The sequence below is a fragment of the Aegilops tauschii genome, chromosome 6, assembly GCF_002575655.3.
Source record: "Aegilops tauschii subsp. strangulata cultivar AL8/78 chromosome 6, Aet v6.0, whole genome shotgun sequence".
Taxonomy (NCBI): Eukaryota; Viridiplantae; Streptophyta; class Magnoliopsida; order Poales; family Poaceae; genus Aegilops; species Aegilops tauschii.
Window position 1 is genome coordinate 58,607,694 of NC_053040.3, and position 16,166 is coordinate 58,623,859.

At 45.0% G+C, this 16,166-nt stretch overlaps 1 long non-coding RNA gene across 7 annotated transcripts; it reads right to left on the reverse strand.

Annotated features, from left to right (window-relative positions):
- Window positions 1-660: 660 nt before the first annotated feature.
- LOC109783095 (uncharacterized) lies at window positions 661-8,297 on the reverse strand. 7 transcript variants are annotated; one of them, XR_005759300.3, is made up of 12 exons: window positions 7,417-8,297; window positions 7,246-7,323; window positions 7,068-7,169; window positions 6,853-6,949; window positions 6,684-6,760; window positions 6,373-6,436; window positions 5,694-5,830; window positions 3,030-3,148; window positions 2,879-2,953; window positions 2,215-2,388; window positions 1,902-1,978; window positions 661-1,520 (listed from the first exon to the last, which is right to left on the reverse strand). It is a non-coding gene; the product is annotated as an uncharacterized lncRNA (long non-coding RNA). The 7 variants fall into 7 exon arrangements; XR_002237635.4 differs by adding an exon at window positions 6,191-6,272 and having other exon boundaries at window positions 661-1,978; XR_002237637.4 differs by lacking the exon at window positions 6,853-6,949 and adding an exon at window positions 6,191-6,272 and having other exon boundaries at window positions 661-1,978.
- Between the last annotated feature and the right edge of the window lie 7,869 nt (window positions 8,298-16,166).

The window sequence follows — 16,166 nt, forward strand, 5'->3', positions numbered from 1 at the left end:
GTAAGATTCTATGTATAGGCTTTTCTCTAGTAGTGTTCCTACTTATTTTGGACCTTGTTTAGTGTAGAGCGAGGTGAGAAATTACATATGGACGTGCACAACTCTAGGGTTTGGGGGTCGGCGTGGCTTTGCAGCAGCCGACCTTGTAGTGGGAGGTTTTTCTAGAGAGAGAGCCATGACCGAGGTGCACACACACACAAAATGGTTAGAAAACGAATGGAACTTGAGGAGGAACATCACCGAGGTGGAAACAGAAAGGGCACGATGCGGCAAGGCCTATCAGTGACGTTCGTTGCTCGCTCCCGCAGACTACAATAGTCCAACATCATGGATTGGGTGGATGACTGCATGGGCACATGTTGAAGAGGGCATCTTGTGTGGATGGAGTGGAACAAGTATGGATTTTCCTCTCTCAGGAGTTTATCTCTCTCAGGTGTTGTGTGTTGTGTATCACCACCATATTCTTCAACTCTATCTGTCAGATGTTTCAGGTGTGTTCAAAATGGAGTATGGTCTTTTCTTCATCTGTTTCTTCTAAAAAGCACATGTGTTGTGAGATGATGGTTGATTCTGAAGAGAAAAGTTGCACACATCCATCTTTGTGTGCATGGATGAAACATGGTGTTTTTGAAACACAGGCAGGTTTCAAACAAAACGATAGATGAAAAGAAAGTATATATACTTGATTTTTGTAAGATTCAAACCATCCCGTCTGTTGTGTTTCATGACTGCAACAACCAATCGAGGGAAAACACTCGCGACGACAAGAAATCCGGCAATTCCATTCCACCCACACATGCACAGAGATGACTTGTCCTCTTCAAAGCTTGCCCCGTCCGGACATCCACCTGTTCAATGATCGATGGACTCCTGTGATCTGACATAGCGTACAATGGATGGTGGAGATCAATCTTATGCACCACTTTCCATTCCTCCACGTCTTCCCTTCCAGTTCTAGCCCTCTTTCTATCTTTCTATCTCTCTCCAGTCTCCACCCACAACTAGATCAGGATCGCGCCTTGGCGCGGGGGTGCCGTTCACAACGATGTGATCAAGAAGTAATGTTCGTGTTAGTATGAATCCTCGTTTAGCATATGTATTAAACAAAATAAAAGAAAGATGAAACATTTACTTGTCATAGAAGCAAGACATCATCTAAGTTCAACATCGTCATGAGATTTTAAGGTAGCATAGAGTAGTTCAGTGCGATCATGAGACCACGTAAGGTAACCACTTGACACTAAGTTCAGTACTAAGCGCAAACATGAGAGAGCAAGTACTAATCTAAAACAAAGTTTGCAGCTTATCCAAATAGTGCTCAGATCCAAACCAAAAAGCAGGATAAAGTTTACTACCATAGAAAGATACATAGTCCAGATGATGTTGAGCAAAAAAAAATCACAATATATTACATGGGAAAGAAACATGTCATTCTTGTACATAGGCGAACCCCTAACAAAGCAATGTCCTAGACTACTTAGGTATCATCTTCACACCTCCATGAGACTCCAGGTTGTAGCCTTAAAGATAAGTGTAGACAAACCATGTCAAACAAAGTAATGTTTCTCTATTTCAGATTGGGAGAATCATGATAGAGAGGTATGAGACCACAAACAGTAGCATTGGTAAATCGGTAGCTGGATCCATCCAAAGCATCAAAACACAACCTCTACCGCAGTCTTCTACTAAACATCATCAACATGAATCGTGCCAAACGCTAAATGTAAAACAAAGCAATCAATGCCTTCCAAACATAACAGCATGATATTCTTTACCCAAGATCAAAAGCAATTGGCATATCGCAACACACATGATTTCAGTCGAGTGGCTTTCAGGCCACTTCCATTCAGCAAAATAAGAGAGAATTGAGCTTGAAATCTGAGAGAGGGGGAGAGATGGACCTGTAGGTAATCGGCAATCAGTACGACGACATCCTTGATGGCGCAACATCAAGACCACCACATCAGATACTCCTAACCTGAAAGCAAAGTAGTCTATCAGTCAATCTTATTATGTTCCCATTCCCTGTACTATGCTCAATATCACAGGTAAACATTTGAATGAAAAAAAAAGATCTGCTACAGGCAGCTTAATTATCATGGCATTGGCATATCGCAACACACATGATTTCAGTCGAGTGGCTTTCAGGCCACTTCCATTCGGCAAAATAAGAGAGAATTGAGCTTGAAATCTGAGAGAGGGGGAGAGATGGACCTGTAGGTAATTGGCAATCAGTACGATGACATCCTTGATGGCGCCCTCTGGTAGTTGGTGGTGGTTGCGTCTTGCGCTCTCTCGTACCTGGTGGTCATCCACCATAAATCCCTTTGGATGGTTCATCTTCACTTCTCGCATGTTGCAGAACATGGATAGCCATGTCATCATCACCTTATGGAAAATGTAAATAGAAAATGTAGATCACAAAACAGGGTAGCTTTGTATAGGACAATCATCTTACAGAAACAAAGTCAGGCTTAATTTTGTAGTTGTAAATAGTACCAGGGCCTTACCAAACCAAACAATCTGTATTGCATTAACATAGGTTCATGCCTAATTAGGTTTAAGGAGGTACTTGCATTATCACCCTCCTACAGTATACAGCGGGCAAGCAGCCACTGAGCACTCAAACAACTAAAAATACAATTGATACTAGAAAACATGAATAGCTAATAATGCATAAATGGTTGTTTGATTATTGAAATATAGTTGGACGAATTTATTTTATTGTGTCCCAGTTAACACCGTCACAGTTAAAGAGTTCGACCTCTCAAGATCTTTCGGTTTTCTCAAACCCTCCTTTTCTCTGACAACATGGCCATTATCCAACTGACTACAACATCACGATTAATCAACGGTCGTCAGATCATGGCATCCATACCTTGTCAACCTTGATACGGGGCATGATATTCTGGTCCTTCAAGATGCCAACAAAGGTCTTGCCATCTGTAGTGGACTGATAGAGAGTTTCATCAAAAACAATAGCACCAGAGATATATTCACCAACACCAGCAATGGTCAGCAAAAGCTACCTGTAAGCCTGGCGGTTAACTTCCATGTTGTCCAAACCAATGGATGCCAATCTCTTTCCACATGTTGCACTCAACTCGTCGATCGCAAGGATCCCACGGCCAGGGGAAGCAACAACTTTCTACAATGGGGCAAACTATTAGATTTGCAGTCATGAAACACAACAGAATGAAGGAAGGAACACTGACAAAAAATAAACAGGAAATAGCTTAAGACCAGTTTGGCGTACCAAACATCAAGCAATTAATACAATCATCAGTGTTAGTTTTAGATTTGCAGTGGTTCAAAATCTAAAGGCACGGTTCATGACGGCATGCTTCACACTAATTGACAAATCAACACTTTAACAGAATATTACAGTTGAAACAAAATAAAACCTAATATCCACATGATGCAAAGGAGACAGCCTGAAAGCAGACAAATCCTTTTCATCGGAGCAGAAAAGCCAAGACTAATACTAACAAAACCAAAACTTAAGATACTGCTGGTAGGTTTGCCGCAGAGGATACCATCATAGTGCAATGATACGTCAGCAAAGTCCACCCACCAATCTACATACCAAATATGAACATGCGGATGGCCAGTTGGCCACATGTCCTAGAAACAATTCTATGATATTTGGATTTGAGAATTTACTCTCAAGAGCAACACCTAGCATCACATGACCTCTTTCCGTATCTACCGGGGCTCGTTGCTCAACCTGAGTTTAAGAGTCAACCTAAAAAGACAGCCAGATTTACCATGGCCTGATCCAGGACGATGCAAGTAGCAAACAAAACAGAGTAACTGGGCCAATCTATTTATCATTGGTTTTCCCACATCACGCAATCTGCCATCTAAAATAACAGAGCCGCCATCACCACAGATCGCCGCACGCGACGCATGCAACGCCCCAAGGGCGAGATCCTCCCGCAGGCCACCGGCTCCTAGACCTAGGCAAGGCTACGAGGATCAGAGTGGGAGGGCAGGCGCAGCGTTGGTGGGCAGCATGGGGGCAGTGCTTCGTTTCTTCTTAACAATAGAAATCCCTGAGCTCTGAGGAAAGACTACAAAGCTAAATAAAACACAAACCCATAGAAAACCGAAGCAGAAGTATTTGTGTGCATCCTTTTTTTTTTGAGGAAAGAACAGGAAGCAAGCAGAGAGAACATGTCCAGCAACCTGAATACATCAAATAGCAGAACAGAAAATCAATTAGCTATTTAAGACAACAATTAGGGTAAACCAAGATAATGGTTCAATAGGAAAACACCAGGTCAAATGGTAGAAGACCAGATCATGTACTACTTTAATAGTATAATAACCTATGCATCATACAAACACACGCTATGTTGATACAGAACTGCAAAAACGAGGGACAACTTGGGAGTAATTTGGCAAGAATTGGAAGAAGAGAAAGCTTCTCAGTTCATATGGACCAGGTATGAGCCATAAACCCATATCTCGTATAGTACATATAAAACAAACAATATGTACAATGAAATTTATGGGGCTAGGTAGAATAATCCCTTCAATTATTAAGTAAAACAAATCTATTCAGTTTTCGTGTATCTCCTATTGATGTAAACAAACAGTGTCATGGATCAAGAGGCCGTAAGTACCTAAAAATAGAAATCCATCCAATGAGTTCTACCAAAGGCAGGTCAACTGAAACTCCACCACGCAAATACAACAAACAATTCGACTTGTTGTCCATATATGGGCACATCCAAAATGATCAACTCAATGAGCTCATTCCTCAAATAGCGGAAACCCCAAAATTAACATAGAGTTGTGAGACTAACCATAAGAAAGATTAGCTTTTGGTCGAAAACACAAACACAAGCATCTTGACAATAAGGAGATTACACAAATATATCCTACAATGCAGGTTTGACATCATCAGCACACGAATTAAAAAGTTCTGCCACCACTATCAACATCACCTTTTTGCTTTCGGTTCCTACAAAGCAATTTAACCCCTTCTAAAAATAATGAACCATTAAAAAATGTAGCCCCACAAAAAGATTCCACTCTCCAGCTTTAATAGTTTCAGAATAAATTAACTCTTTCATAGGTCTTATCTAAAGCAAAAGGAACCTGAACCACAGCAATTTAATCTATTTCCAAAGTTGTACTAAATCAGTGACACTTAATTTTGAACGGAGGGAGTATGAATGCTGCGAGCACATCAACTATGCTCAATTTTCAGAGGCGGAGAACTGGCATTGCTCGAGTTGAGGGAATGGAGCAGAAACCTCCTAAATTGTCATGGCCATCGAACACCCTCAAACCTACAGTCCATGTTCCTATTGTCATGGCCATGACATCCAGTCTAGGAAGCTTCTAAATTTACAGTAGTAGTTTGAAGCAAATTCAACATCTCCATCTCTTGGGTTGTTCATTGCCAAACAAAAATAAATACAGGGAGGTATAAGGTTTTGAAAAACATAAAAAAACTAATATATGTAACAGAACTGAAATATTGGACCATGTAATTATTTTATAAAAAAACAACTGAGCTTGATATCCAAACCACCATCATAAATTGTTTAAGTGAATAAAGGGGACAAGTTTCATGGTAACATTTCAAGCTAAAAGATGAGCTATTTTGTAGAAGCAACCACGAGTCGAACGATTCATAGGAAAAAAAGACTAATAACAGAAGCTAAGTTAAAACTGATTACCTGTAGATCATCGGCAGTCAGTACGACAATGTCCTTGACGGCACCATCTGGTACATGTGGGCGGCAGCTTGCACTCTTCCTAGTCGGTACGTCACCATGTAAGGCAAGCCATGATCTTGTCCCGCTCCAGCGGCGACCTGCAAGCCAAGAAGAATACTCTTTGAAAGAACTCAAGAAATCAATGGTCAGGCAAGATTACCGTTTAGAAACCATTGAGAGATTACCCAAAACCCAAAAGTGTTGTTCTGTATAAAACACTAATTAGATCATGTGAATTTGGAGCAAGATCTTGACACCAATAGTCTCAAACTACCAAGCACGGATATATTTCCCCGCGAATCACACATAGATATTTATTGATGAGAGATATATTGCATATGCATGTCAGATAACTAAGAGGCAATATAATGTACACAGAAGTCAACAGTGACTGCAGCTAAAGCACAGAAAAATATATTACATAGTCCTAAGAGTAGGCATTGAAGCATGAATTTTACATAGAGTAATCTTTACTTCAGCCCGCTTGAATTTTCATAGCACCATGTAGGCACAGATAATTTGCACACACAAAAATGAGATCTGGGGATTAAATTGGAAAAATGGGAGTGAGAGAGAGATCAGCAGGCAGTAAATGAGTAAGAACAGTAGCCCTCTGTTCTAGCCAAATTAGGGAGCTCACTGATGCATGGTGCTGCACTTCTACAAACAGTACCCAGATTTGATAAGCTTGCAGACTACACTTTCTGCAGAAAAAAATGAAGGGATCAATCTTATTATTATTGCTTCTACATAATACAGTAATACACAAAACTACATGAAAGTTAAACTGGTGCAATAAAAAACTTTGAGCTCGGAACTTAAGCCCTGGATCAACTAATCTAGCATGGTAGCATATTCTTCTTAATGAAAGCACATATATTTAAGAAATGCTAGTTAATCACAACTCCAACTAATTTCGCAAACCAAGCCATGAATGGGAGCAAGCATCACCTTTGTAGAGAGAGTGGCACAAGGAGCTCTGCTTCTCATGCCATCTCCAACCCCGAATGCCGCCTCCAGCCCCGCAGCTGCCATAAAATTTGACACAAGGAAACCATGTGATCACTAATTAAGTAATTAATATCAGGAAATGGTCACATCAGAGATCAAAAGACAGTACATTTTCTTAGCCGAAATGACTCCATTGGTAATCATCCAGTAAACAATGCTACCACCCCATGCCAGTGCAAAGGGATGGAGAAATAAGCACATTCATGCTAAAGAAAAGAAGCACCGAATCTGAATGAGACACAAGTAGTATAGTAGCAACAAAGCATATCACTTGTACATCAGGAAAGCTATCAAAATAGAAAGAAACGAGAGGAGAAGGGAGACCTTCCATGGTGGCGTCCATGCGTCCATCGAGCCGTTGCTGCCGTACCCACCATGGTGTCCTCTTTCTGCTGCTGATGTACCCACCAAGGAACCCTGCTGCTGCTGTAACACATATGAATGCCCAATTTGAGATCAAATCGAAAACCTTCCATGAGAGGGGGAGAGAGAAAGATGGAACCTTCCATGGTGTGGTCATGGTGGGGAAGGAGCAAAGCAGGGTTAGACCATGGCGTCGTCCTGGCCGCTGGCCTCCTTCCTACAGAGATGAGACCATGGTAAGAGAGGGACAGAAAGAGAGAGGAGAAATCCATGGAAGGAGGAGGAAGAGGAGAGGGATCCGGTGCAGTGCCTCATTCGAACATCCATGGCGGCTTGGTCCCCATGCTAGGGTTTGGGGCGTCTCCATCCATGGCTGCCGACGGGTCAGACCCCCCCTCCATGGTTGACCTCGATAACGGTGGCGGCTCAGGTCGACGACGGCGCGCCGATGCCGCCGTGGATCTGGGCGCTGCCTCACCTCGTCCCTCGATCCTCGATCTGGGCCATTCCCTTCCCTACCCTCCCTTGGGATATAAAGTGAGGGGCGCCGGAGAGGATGGAGCAGCGGCGCTGGAGGGAGAGGAGGCCGCTGGACTTGGGGTTGGGGCGGCACGACAGCGGGCGAGGGAGAAGATCTGCATCGAGCCGGAGGGACGCCGTCGGTTCCTGCGCTCCTCCCGCTCCTCCCGTCGATGGGGATCCTGGACGAGGTCGTAGGGGAGGAAGAGCGAGTCGGCGAGGGCCGCGCGTAGGGGAAAGGTTTGGCGAGGAGGTGGCGCACGCGGGAGAAGACCTTGGCCGGGCGGCGCGCGGTGATGTCGGCCGCCTCCTCGTGGCGGCGCGACGACAGGGGTGTGCGGCGGCGGCGCGACAGCGCTCATCCTCCTGCCCAGTCCCGATGGGGAGGAGGAGGGAGGTGTCCCACGAGCTGGGCGGCGCGAGCTGCTGGTAGCCGGGCTGTCCAGCGGCCCCCGCGGCCCCCTCCTGCCGGCGGCGGAGGCGTCACGCCACCCAGAGCAGCGGGAGGAAGACCGCCAGGAACCCCGCGCCACCAAACTCGGGCTGAGCTCCGGGAGGCGAAGGAGATGACGGCGGCGGGGCAGGGAGGCCGGCGCAGGTTAGGGTTTGGAGGGAGAGAGAGGCGGAGCGGGAGGGAGAGAGAGGCGCGGGGGAAGCGCGAGTGCGGGAGGGAGGAGGCGGCTAGGTCATCCACGGCAGCGGCACCCTTTTATACCCAAGTACGTGAAATGACCGAAATACCCTTGGCGGGGCAGCGAAATTACAGGCGGTGGCACAAACGAGAGGGAACTATTCATTGTAGCAGTGTCTGTTTTCGATCCGGCGGCTCAGATCGTCCGGAAGAGAGATCCGACGGTCAAAATCGCATCAAAAAATCAATCCGACGACCGAGAGTCGCTAAGCTATGAGAAGCCTCATGTTTTTCCTAGATACTTATATCAGGATTTCCACAACAGAATGCTCCCACTTGCAAGGCCAGCCACCACAAAGCTACACCGGTTACCAAACCCAGAGTTGCACCCGCACATCCATTCGTAGTTGCTCACAATAGGAGGGAAAACCCATGGTTCATTTTCTTTACTAAAGCTTATTTGTCAAAAATAAGGAACATGGAAACAACCTGAAACCCATAACAAAATGTACGATCAAGTCTAAATCATTAGCGCGAACCAATCTATGGTTGGATGAATAAGAGGACAATAGTATCCTCGGTCCACCAGGGTTCAAGTCCTAAACTTGGTAGTGGTGCTCGCATTTTCCTAGATTTATTTGAGGCTTCTGGCGATGTTCGTTCAGTGAGTGGAGATGTCCCGTCGGTTACGAGGCGCCTTTGGTGACTTCGTCAATTTCAAAATGTTGTGCTGGCTCAGTATCTTGAAGGTGCTCATAGGGTAGAGTGTGCGCGTGTGCATTCATAGGGGTGAGTACATGTACATGTTTGTGAGCATTTGTGATTTTACTGTGTTAAAAAAATCTAAACTGGTAGCAAGTCGAATTTGACATGTGACGAGGATATGTGAGAGGAGAATATGGAGATTGGCGTGCGAAAATAATGCCAGTGGAGTCGCCGGGAAAGAAAGGATTGCTGAAGAAGGTGAGAAAGAGAAGATGAAGACCGGCCTGCGACATTGGAGTCGATGCAGCTGGAAGGATTGCTGGTTGCCGCCAAACACGCAAATTTTCCTAAAAAGAATCCTAACCGGCGCCTACAGCCGCGTAAGCTAGGACGGCCCATTTGTATTTCAAAACCCCACAATAAAAGGGTGCTCCGCCGGGATTCGAAATCAAAACCGCTTCGTTCATGGAGAATCGTGCTAACCACTTTGGCTAACGCTCAACAACTGCTAGATATTCTCTTTTTCCAGGTTTTCTTCCTTTTTCTGATTTCTGTTTTGTTTTTCTTTCTTGTTTTTTCGTTTCTCCCTGTTTCTTTTAATTTTTCATATATCAATGAAATTTTCAACAAATCGATGAACTATTTTCCAAAATCGACGAATTTTTTTGAAAATTGATGCACTTTTTTTTAAAATTCAATATAAACTTTTTTCAAATGCGATGAACTTTAAAAAAATTGATTAACTGTTTTTGAGTTAAAATAACTTTTTAAAATTTCGATGAACATTTTAAAATTCGATGAACTTTTGTAAAATGCAATGAACGTTTATTCAAAATCGATGATTTCTTTTCATTTCTGTGTGAACTTTCTTATTTTTAGTGAACTATTTGTAAAAATCTATAATTGTTTAAAATAATTCGATGAACACTTTCAATTCAATGAACACTTTTCCCAGGTTCGATGAACTTTTTCAAATTTCATGAACTTTTTTCAAAATTAGTGAACTATTTTTTAATTCCATGAACTTTCTTGAAATTCGATGAACTTTTTTCGAAGTTTATGAACATTTTTTCAGTTTTGTGAACTTTTTTTCAAGATTTTGATGAACATTCGACTTTTTTGTGAACTATTTTTTTTAATTGATGAACTTTTTTCAACATCATTGAACCTTTCTTGAACAGGGCAAAGATTTTTAGCATGTTCATGAACCTTTTTCGAAATCTGTGAAGTTTTTTCTTAAAGAAAATCATGTAAGAGGGGCTATAATAGGTTTTAATGCTTTAGCGTTGTACTCAATCACTTGCAATCACTCGGCACTTGTATGATGTGTAGGTCGTGAGTTCGACTGGCTGCGACTGTGCTATTTCTGAAAAGATTTTTTTTTTAGATCTGAAGTAGACAGGCCTACTCAGAAGGACTAGGATATTCAGATATCAAAAGGGATCGTAAACTAGTCGGGACATTCGCAATCAACTGAATATCTCCATCACTCCTAGTCATTGCTGCCAGGTTGTGAGCCAGGGAATTTCTGCTCCTTTCCACGTATCTAACAGAGCACTCCGAGAAAGAACATATGGCCTGACGGATATCCATCATGGTTCCGTACTAGGGGCAGCGCGTGGGAGTCTGCATTGATAGTTCCTTGACAATGAATTGGTTGTCCGTCTCAATGACAACACGTCCATTTGAAAACTTGGTCAGCTCCTTGATTCCAGCAAGAACAGCTCTGGCCTCGGCCTCTTCCATGCTACTGCACAAAGGCAATTCTTTGCAGCAAGAGAAGAGTACACCGCCCCTGGAGTCACGGGCAACAGCACCAGCAGAACTCTCTCCTGTTTCGGCCAAAAAAGCCGCATCGGTGTTGAGTTTGATAGTACCATGCGCTGGAGGACTCCACTTCATATCCTGGGCATGTGGCATACCCGTTTTGGTCATCTCCCTGACGTTGGTGTTCTTCCCTCCTGTCCACTCAGTTGAAGTTTCTGCATTTCTCAGCTCCTCCTCATACTGTGTTAGGAAGTGAACCGATCGTCCGATTGTTTCCCTACCTTCATTGCGCACACAATCTTCCCGGAGAAACCAACTACGCCAGATAAGCAAAAGGATTCTTGCTCGCATATCCTCGTTAACAGAGTCCAAGAGCACTTGTAGCCAATCGTCACCTGTGTGCCTGAATTTTTGTTCCGGTGGTAGATTCCAGGATTCTCTCATGGCTGCTCTTAGGCCCCTACTCTTTGTGCACATGATCACTGCATGGTACTCATCCTCAATGCCATTCCCACAGATGTTACAAATGGCATCCATCTCCAGAGTTATTTTCCACTTGTTTTCCTTTGTTGCTAGCGTGTTCGTAGCCACCCTCCATCCAAAAATTCTGATCTTCCCGGGGACTTTGGCTTTCCAGATTAGGTCCCATATGCTACGATCATTTGGATTCTTAGAAGAGTTTGAAGGGTTCTGGGCCATCTGGGGGAGCCCAGCAGCAGCCAATTTGTACGCACTTCTCACCGAGAAAACTCCATTATTCTCATAGTGCCAGGCCACTTGGTCCGCTACTTCCGAGGAAGGAATGGGGATCTTACATATCTCATCAGCATCAAAGGGGAAGAAAATTTGTCTAATCAGTTCCTCATTCCACTCTTTCCTATCCTGGTGTAAGAGTTGGCTCACCCAGCGGATTCGGGACCTTCTTATAAATGTTGCCGTCATGAGGCCCTCACGTCTCGGTATCCATTGGTCCCTCTGGATCTGTATACTTTTTCCATCCCCTACACGCCAGATCAAGCCTTTCTTGAGGAGTTCTAGTCCAAACTCAATTGCCCTCCACACCGGCGATGCATCAGAAGCGAACACCGTATCCAGGAGGTTTCCATTTGGATAGTACTTTGACTTGAGCACTCTCGCGCATAGGCTATCCGGATTTTGGATCAGTCTCCAGCCCTGTTTTGCAAGGAGGGACTGGTTAAATAAGTGCATATAACGGAAGCCAATGCCACCAGCTCTTTTCGGCATTATCATACGCTCCCAAGACATCCAATGAACCTTCCTATGCCCCTCCTCATCACCCCACCAAAAGTCCCTGATCATCCTTTCATATTTCTCGCAAAAACCCTTGGAGAGCATGAAGACACTCATGGTGAAAGTAGGGAGGGCTTGAACAACCGATTTGACGTGGACCTCCTTTGCGGCATAGGACATGAACTTCTCAGACCAGTCATTGCATCTCTTACCAAACCTATCCATGATTGGTTGAAAGTTATCATCTTTCATTCTCCCCTCGGGTGTTGGCAATCCCAGATACTTACTCTCAACAGAGTCTGTTTGCACACCAAGAATGCCCTTTATTTCCTCTCTAGTGCCAACCGGGCAGATCTCGCTGAAGAGGAGTGAGCATTTACTCGTACTCAGCAGCTAGCCCGTACATCTCTGGAATGTATTTAGAACTCTTTTGATTGTCTCAGCTTGTTCCGGTGTCGCCTTGAAGAAAATCAAACTGTCATCTGGGAATAGAAGATTGGATATGCCCGGGCTATTTCTCGCAATCTTCAGTGAGGTCAAACTTTTTACCGCCAATTCCTTCTTCAAGAGATGCACTAGGCCATCAGCGACAAAGAGAAAGAGGTAGGGACTGAGAGGGTCCCCCTGTCGCAAACCCCGGGAGGGGATGAAAGGGTCCAACATGACTCCGTTGCATCTCATAGAATATCGCACAGACCGGACACACTGCATGACCCAACCCGTCCATTGGTCACAAAAACCCACCTTCTTGAGTACTCCCTCCAAGAAATCCCAATCCACCCTATCGTAAGCTTTGGCCAGATCCAATTTATATGCGCAATACGTGTCTCTGGCGTTCCTGCTGTGTTGGATCTTATGGAAGCATTCAAAGGCAATGATAGCATTGTCAGTAATCATCCTACCCGGGATGAAGGCACTTTGGGTCTCCGATATGATGCCATCAAGAAGAGGCCGTAGGCGGTTCACGAGGCACTTCGCAATCACTTTGTAGATGACATTACAGAGGCTGATTGGTCTGTAGTCTTTTAGTGATTGAGGATCTTTTCCTTTTGGTATGAGGACAATCACGGTGTCGTTAATGCCTTCTGGGAGAACACCTCTCTCAAAAAAGTCTAACACACCTTTCACGACATCATCTTTAATTTCCCCCCAATTTCTTTGGAAGAAGCGCGCCGGGAAGCCGTCCGGGCCCGGTGCCTTAAGGGGGCCAATCTGAAACAGAGCATCGCTAATTTCCTCGGCTGTGAAGAGTTTTGTTAGGCCATCATTCATAGCTGCATTAACGCGTTTAGTCACAAGCTCCAGGATTTCAATGGGGTCAATGCCCGCTTCTTTCTCATAGAGGCTTTTGAAAAAAGACATCGTCATATTGTGTATAGCTTTGTCCTCCTCAACCCATATGCCTCTGTCATCCTTTAATTTAATAATTGTGTTTTTCTTTTTTCTCCATGTCGCTTTCTGCTGAAACCACCTTGTATTTCTGTCCCCCTGTTTAATATCCGTTGCTCGTGATCGTTGCCTCCACATAATCTCTTCCCGCAGTAGCAGCTCATCCAATTCCCGCCCAAGCTTGCTCGTTTTCTCCTGTGTAGCAGCCGAAGGAGGGCCATTCCATAACCTGCTTAGTTTTTTCCTTATTTCTGCAGTCTTTCTAATGACCGAGCCAAAATCTTTGCTCGCCCAGTTCCTCAACTCTTTCTGCAAGTTCTGAATTTTGGCACCTACCCCCAGTTCCTTATTTCTGCAGTCTTTCTAATGATCGAGCCAAAGATTTCGTGCTTTTTACTTTCATTTTTGTGCGGTGCCCCTTCGTGGGCCGGCCCACCTCGCGCTGTAGCGAGCGCCGGGTCTCCTAATCGGCGCCTGCAGCATCGACTAGCAGCTCCCGCCAAACAAGAGAGGTAGGCATTTTTTTCGGAAAAACTTCCAATCTATTCATCTTCAATCATGGCAGTACAACGAACACCAGATATAAAAATTACATCCAGATCCATAGACCACCTAGCGACGACTACAAGCACTGAAGCGAGCCGAAGGCGTGCCGCCGTCATCGCCCCTCCATCGCACAACTTGTTGTAGTAGACAGTCGGGAAGTCGTCGTGCTAAGGCCCCATAGGACCAGCACCCCAGAACAGCAAACGTCGTCGATGAAAAATAACGTAGATCGGAAGGATCCAAACCGAACACACACGAACGTAGACGAACAACGACGAGATCCGAGCAAATCCACCAAAGATAGATCTGCCGGAGACACACCTCCACACGCCCATCAACGATGCTAGACGCACCGCCGGAACAGGGGCTAGGCGGGGAGACCTTTATTCCATCTCCAGGGAACCGCCGCCGTCTCGCCTTCCTGAGTAGGCAATTGAAGAGGAGGAGGCCAATTTGCTCTGCTCGATCCATTCCATGCGGCCGAGGTTTTATTTCTGCCACGTTGATTGACCGTGATCCATGCGGTTTGGGCCAGAAATTTCCCAGTCCCAACCCAAAACAAATGAGTAAAAATGCCAAGCCAGAATCGAAAGCACTAATTGAGGAGTACTCCTTGCAAGGATCACACGTACCTTCCTCGGCACTTGTCGCAACTTGGGATTTTTTTATTTTTTTCGTCGATCCGTTTATTCAAAATGTTTTATCTCTTAAACCCTGTGTCCAAATCTCAAACCGTTTTTCCCATTGAATTCTTCGCGTCGAGATCTTCAAAATTAGATCCCATATTAATAGATTTTGATTATTTTTTAACACAAAAAACCAAACGGAAAAACCTAATCGGGGGCATGTCTTTTTCCCTTTCGAAAAGACGTTTTTTTCCGAGAGGCACGACCTCACGAAAGAAAAAAAACGCGTTCTTTTTTTTGTTTTTCAAGAGGGAAGGTTGTGCCTCTCGTGAAAGCAAAACCGTGCCTCTCGTGGAAAGAAGAAAATGATAGAGAAAACATATTTTTTTTCGTTTTCATGTCTCTTGCAAAAGCAAATCTGTTCCTCTCGCGGAAACAAAACCGTGCCTCTTCTGAAAAGAAAAAGAAAGAATTTTTTTTTCATTTCCGAGAGACACGGCCGTGCCTCTCGCGGAAGCAAAACCGTGTCTGTCATGAAAAAAGAAAACGCGTTTTTTTCATTTTCAACTGGTAAGGCCGTGCCTCTCGCGAAAGCAAAACTATGCCTATCGCGGAAGAAAAAATGCATCCTTTCACATGATTTTTTTGGCCAAAAATCTTAGAAAGACCGGTGAGAAATCGGAAAGCCAAAAAAACATCTAAAAACCGAAAACGCGTGCAAAAAAAAAATCAAAGAGAGCGCCAAGAGCGCGACATGTGGCGGCGACGGCTAAGAGTCCACCCCAAATTGTTGGGAGGCTCCTAGAGGAGCGCTCTTGAAGTAGCTGCTCCATCGTGGATTGGGCCAAAATGATTAACGGCAAGAAAAATGCGGCGCGTTCGCTTCTATCCAAGGACATACTCCCTCCTTTTCGGTTTATAGGGCTCAATTCAAAAATCTCACCAACCAAGGTAGATGGTGAGTGGTGAAATACTTTTTGTAATTTGCAAAAGCACCCAATTAATGCTCTTGTTTTCGTCAAAAAATTATGTTTATCAATGCATTAAATGCAATGCGTGCATGCATAAAGTACATGCATTGGTCAATTTTCTCTTAATACTTGCATGCAATGATTTAAGGCACCTTGAAATCTGAACATGTGCTAGGGAACAATCAAATTAAGCCTTATAAAATGGAAAAACTAAAATTTTGAGATAAGAGCATCTCCGGCCGCACCCCCAACAGGCCCCCCAGGCGACTTTTTGGCGCCGGCGCCAAAAAAACGGCCCAGTCGCGCCCCCAGGACGACGAAAAGCGCCGGTTCGGCCCTTTTTTCTGCCCGGCGGCCACAGGCCGAACCCGGCGCGCTAGGGGGCGCTTGGGGGCTCCGGCGCAAGGGAAAAGCGCGGCTGGCCCACGCCGTCAGGTGAAAAGTCAAGATTTTCTTCCCCGACTCGCCTCCCACCCCCCGCGCTCTCGGCCGCCACTAGGTATATCCCGGCGCCGCCCCGCCGCCCTTCACCGGTAGATAGTCATTCCCTGCCGGAAAAATAGCAGAGCTTCGCCGCGGCAGCCCCTCCGACACCAGCTGGCCGTTTCCGGCCGCGGAGGGGCAGTTTAGCGGCGGGTGCACGCCCACCACGCGC